The sequence below is a fragment of the Chenopodium quinoa genome, unplaced genomic scaffold (assembly GCF_001683475.1).
Source record: "Chenopodium quinoa cultivar QQ74 unplaced genomic scaffold, ASM168347v1, whole genome shotgun sequence".
Lineage (NCBI taxonomy): Eukaryota > Viridiplantae > Streptophyta > Magnoliopsida > Caryophyllales > Amaranthaceae > Chenopodium > Chenopodium quinoa.
In genome coordinates this window covers 2,861,692-2,867,691 of record NW_018745324.1, presented here as the reverse complement: position 1 = coordinate 2,867,691, position 6,000 = coordinate 2,861,692, and positions in this window count along the sequence as shown.

Genomic DNA, 6,000 nt, shown 5'->3' with positions numbered 1-6,000 from the left:
GGGACCACGTGGCAAGGTAAAGATACCCAAAACAAGCGTACTACATGAAAAACCCTTCTTCTTCGGGTTGTGAGTCAACTAATATTCAACAAGAAATGCATATACCCTATCTTAAAATGGTTCGAATTACTACATGGATACTAGGCCACATCTCATATGACACACTCTCGAGGTAATCTTTCGTCCTATCTTCACTTGAGCAAGAATAAAAACAATGTAATTGTAACACCCCAATTATTTTCTCTTTAAACCTATGAGGACCCTGAACAATATTCAAGAGAATTACTGGCGTGCTACCGCCACGTGTTCAAACATTAAGGCTTTATCAGAAAATAGCAGCGGAAAAACTAACTCAGTTATAAATAAGTTTCAAAACCAATAACCAAAACCAAATTAAATCTTACAACTTGGAATCATTAAGGCCCTTATTCAAAATCCAATGTAGTTAAAATAGTATAAAATGAAATTGAGTTTGATGAATTCAAAAAGTAAGTAGCAAAATAAGTAGTGAAAAGTAACCAACACTCCACTCAAAATCCCACAACCTTGATGTGAATACTGAATGTGTAAGAACCTGTGGTTAATCTGCTCCCCAATATTACAAGTGTAAAAATTGGATCATCACAGGGTCATGGAGAAGGTCGTGACCAAAGAAAGACACACAAAAAAGCACGCAATCAGCAAAGATGAGTACATACAAGCTGCGAAATAAAATAAGAAATCCCTAACATGCTACTAATAATCAAACATCATGCATCATTAAATTTGATAGGCTTATCGCGTACCTAACAAAAATAACCTAACTATTCCTTCTAACTGTGTAGTAGGGCAAGTAAGGATCGAATCCCAAGAGACTATGGTTCATTCAATTAATCAGACTCAATTAATCACTAAGCACGTCACCAATCAATAATGGATGATAATAATCAACTAATATATTAAATAACACAATTAACTAGAGGAAATATTAATCAATAAACTAAAGCATCCAAGATCAAGCATTACCACGATTATGATTGATAAACTAATAAATCTACCCCCAATATATAAATCAATTGACAAGAAGAAAAGCAATCCCTAATAATAATACCAAAGGTCTCTTCCAAGTTATCAATGGCTTCCCAAATTAACTATCAAGCCTACTTCCGTGGAATCAAGCGAATAAGGGACATTAAACACCATGCCTAGATTCCTAATTATTCAATCATCTACTTCCGTGATGATCTTCAAACCCTTAATTGGAATAACCTAATCCCGTTAATACCCAACTTCCGTTGCAATAAGAACAAAGGGATGATAACAATACTAATTATTCCTAATCTAGTATTGGCATAAACACAATCAATTAAGCATGTCAATTGGGATTATTATTGGGGAATTTAAAGATCTACTTTATACATCAATCATAATCGGGCTTAGCAAGATCCCGGATTAAGGAAACTACTCACACATCATAATAAAATCAAAATCAAGTTCAAAAACAAGAAACAGTAAAGAAAACATATTTAGAGAACAGTGAATATCAGAAAAGAGTGAAGTAAGATAAATACCAATTACTCCAATTGAAAGAACTCAAATTGTTGATGAACAATTGATTAATCTGGGATTAAAAGATTGAAATTGCTTAAAGGAAATAAAACTAGGGTTCTTGAGAGTTTTCTAGGGCTTAAGGAGAAAAACTAATGAAAAACTCTCTTTAAAAGTTAATTACAAAAGGGTATTTATACCCTCAAAAGATAGAAATTCGGAAATAGCTGAAATCGCGCAATCTTGAACATCGCCCGGTCAGACCGGGCAAACCTCGCCCGATCGGGCGGAGGAAGGCTGCGTAAAATACGACAGTTTTCCTTCTTTGCCCGGTCAGACCGGGCGAACCTCGCCCGGTCGGGCGCGCGTAACACGTTTCCAGAATTGCATCTTCATAACTTGACTTCTTCATCGCCCGGTCTGACCGGGCGAAGCCTGCCCGATCGGGCGCGCGTTGCACCGTTCAGAATTGGGCTTCTTCCTGTGAACTCTTCATTGCCCGGTCTGCCCGGGCAAGCCATGCCCGGTCGGGCACTCCACATAAATTGCAGTTCTTGGCTATCAACTCTTCCGAATCTACTAAAAACACGTCCAATTGCCTAGAAACGCTTCATATTCCTGAAAAGCTTACTAAAACAATCGAATACACTAAAGAAGAGATTGTTAGCAAGAAATGGCTCCGTAGAGCTCAAAACCATATAAAATTACTAAGTAAAACCGGGGAAAACCATTGTATAAAACACGTATATCAAATTCCCCCAAGCTAAACCTTTGCTTGTCCCTAAGCAAAGCAATGAATAAATAAATCAATACTTCACCCCAAAAGCAATTCAAATCAATAAATACGATTAAAGGTAAACTCGACAGTTATGCATCAAAGTCAACCAATCAAATCCATCTGACTACTCATCCTGTCTGACAATAGTCAAATAGAGCAAACCACAAGAGCATATAGAATTCAAGACTAGTGTTCACACACTCAACTCTCATTTATGTGGCGAGTAAAAGATATACTCGATCGCTCTCCATCCAACTCCTTTAAATGTGAACAATGCCCTCCCAAACTCACGCACTCGTGTGTTTAAAGAAAACAAGCACTCAACCTAGCAGTCGACTCGAAATATATCAAATCATTCTTTGCATTGGAAAACAACTAATTTCACATTCACACAACTCTATGCACAAAGGTCAGAAGGTCTTCAAAGCTTGTAATGTAAGGCTAGGATAAAAGGTAGGAAATATTTGGGAAAATGTAAGAGTAAAGCTATGCTTAAGGGAGCCAAAATCCTAATAAATAAAACCAAGGTCAAAATGAATTAATGACCAAATCATCTCCAACACAACTCAACTCTACCAAAAATTCACCAAACATCCAATTATATTAAAAATTTCCAACACTTAAAATTTCACTCATATATACAAAATATAAAATTATAGAACTTGAGTGAACAAACAAACTTTGAACTCTCCTTTTTTTTCTTGAGCAGCCTTCAATTAGAACACTTGAACATTGAAACAATTTTTTCTTTTGCTCTTTCTTTTCCCTTTTTTTTCATCTCACATTGGAATTTTTTCTTTGCACAATAAATTTTCAATTTTTTCAATCCACAACAATAAGAACAAATAAAAACTTCTCAAATCCACCCAAAATTGTGCAGATTACATGCACACTACAACTCCCTCACCTCACTCACTATTAGCTCCCCCAAGCCAAGCTTGGGACTAGTAACCAATGGGGCTTAAATAGGCTTGTAATGTGGCAAAATAAACAATAAAAGGGCACAAGCAACAACATGGGTAGCAAGAAGGGAACAAATGTATCTAATATCGTCTGAAAGCCACCTAGAGGAACAAATGCCTTCGTCCTCCTCAATGTGCATATTAATGAGTCATGCAAACATTACTCAAAGTTATAAACCAATACTCAACTTCATTGACATACCAGGAACTAACACACATTCCTAACCAAATCAACTAGTCAAGCACTATATTCACAAGTAGTTGGGCAAAATTGACTCATGTTAAGACATCCAAGTAATCAAACATCAAATCATGGCTAACCTATCCACAATACTCGTCATCATATACCAAGAATTAAAACAATTTTCATGAATGGGGCACAGGGAAGCATGATTTATTATTCATTGGATCGTATTTTTTGTATGTTTTTTTTTTTTTTTAAGATAAAAACAACTAAAATAACTACACTAAAATAAAACAAGAAAGATAAGAGAGATAAGGAGAGAGAATACCACATGTACGAAGCAACTCCCCCAAGCTAAATGCGGCAATGGCCTCATTGCAGCTTAAGGAGAGCATAGGAATCTCGACGGCTCCTCAAAAGGAAGCGGAGAAGAAAAGAAGACGCTGAAATCCCTAATATAAGCCCGCAGGATTCCGTCGCGCCCGATCGGGCGCTCTTTGCCCGGTCTGACCGGGCGAAGGAGACTGGACTTTTTTTTTTTTTTTTTTTTTTTTTTTTTTTTTTTCAGATTCTGCTACTCGCGCCCGATCGGGCAGACATTGCCCGGTCTGATCGGGCGGAGTAAAGCTTAGCTTCATATTCTCTTTCTGGCTCTTTGTTTCTCGCGCCCGATCGGGCGGACATTGCCCGGTCTGATCGGGCGGAGAAAAGCTTAACTTCATATTCTCTTTTTGGCTCTTTGTTTCTCGCGCCCGATCGGGCGGAATTTGCCCGGTCTGCCCGGGCGAAGAGCAAAAACGCGGTAACTCGATCTTTGACTGCTCTCTTGACATCCCACTTCGTGCTTAGCTTGATACTCTCTGTAAAACAGCATAACACAGACATAAACTGAAAGATAAAGTATAAAATACTAAGGAAAAAAAAAAAAAAAAAAAAGAATCGGGTTGCCTCCCGCAAGCGCTTGTTTAGAAGGTCATTAGCTTGACCGTATTCATCCTCATTGAGTTTGTGGTGAGGAAGAGAATGTGATATCTGACTTTTCTTCAATAGGATCTCCCGCTCGATAGTGCTTCACCCTTTGTCCATTGACTTTGAAGGTGCCCCCGGTGTTGTTCCATAATTCAATGGTGCCATAAGGATATGCTTTGTAGACCGTGAAAGGGCCCGACCATCTTGACCTGAGTTTCCCTGGAAATAGTTTCAACCTTGAATTGAATAGAAGGACTTGCTCTCCTTCTTTCACAGAATTTGGAGGGGAAGTTTCTCTATTACCTCTACTTTGGCTTTGTCCACCTCAATCCCTTTGTTTGAAACTACATGGCCTAAAACGATTCCCTGTTGTACCATAAAATGGCACTTCTCCCAGTTCAATATCAGATTGACATCCTGGCATCTATGGAGCACCTTTGTTAGATTATCAAGGCAAATATCGAAAGATGAACCATAAACAGAAAAATCATCCATAAAAAATTCCATAGAATTTTCTATGAGACCTGAGAAAATAGCCATCATACACCGTTGGAACGTGGCTGGGGCATTACACAGTCCGAATGGCATTCTGCGATATGCGAAGGTGCCATATGGACATGTGAATGTAGTCTTTTCCTGATCACAAGGGCGGATGGGGATTTGAAAAAAACCGGAATATCCATCCAAGTAACAGAAAAAGGAATGGTTAGCCAATCGTTCGAGCATTTGATCAATGAAAGGCAAGGGGAAATGATCTTTACGGGTGGCTTTATTTAATTTTCTGTAATCAATGCACATCCGCCACCCTGTAACAGTTCTTGTGGCAACAGGCTCGCCTTTGTCATTCTTGACAACTGTCATACCTCCTTTCTTTGGTACTACTTGTACAGGACTAACCCACTTACTATCTGAGATAGGGTAGATTATTCCTGCAGCAAGCAATTTGAGAACCTCTTTCTTGACTACCTCCATCATAGTTGGATTTAGCCTTCTTTGAGGTTCTCTAGAGGAGGCATGATCGTCCTCAAGAATGATCTTATGCATACAAAAAGAGGGATTAATACCCTTGATATCATCAATGGTATACCCAATAACATTTCTATATTTTCTTAAAACAGCGAGAAGTTTCTCTAATTCAATGTTATTAAGCTCAGCATTAACAATAACAGGGTATGTATTTTTAGGACCAAGATATGCATATTTAAGATTAGATGGAAGGGGTTTCAACTCTATCTCGGGAGGCGTCGAACTCTCCCCAACACTCGATGTACTAAGGACTTCCTTGACTGGAGCGATGATTGGATTAGCTTTTGCGTCTTCTAGTAGCCTCGTGTACTCCCTTACTTCCCAATCTTCATCATGGATACTCCCTATCAACACCGTTTCAAGAGCATCTTCCTTTTTGATCAGGGGAAGTTGTTCTTGTTGTAGATCATCGAGGACATCCACTTGACAAATAGTCTCACCCATAGACGGATTTCCCATAGCATTCAGTAATGAATACTCCATTTTCTCATCCCCTACTTCAAATGTTATTTTCCCATTCTTCATGTCAATAATTGCACCTGCAGTAGCTAAGA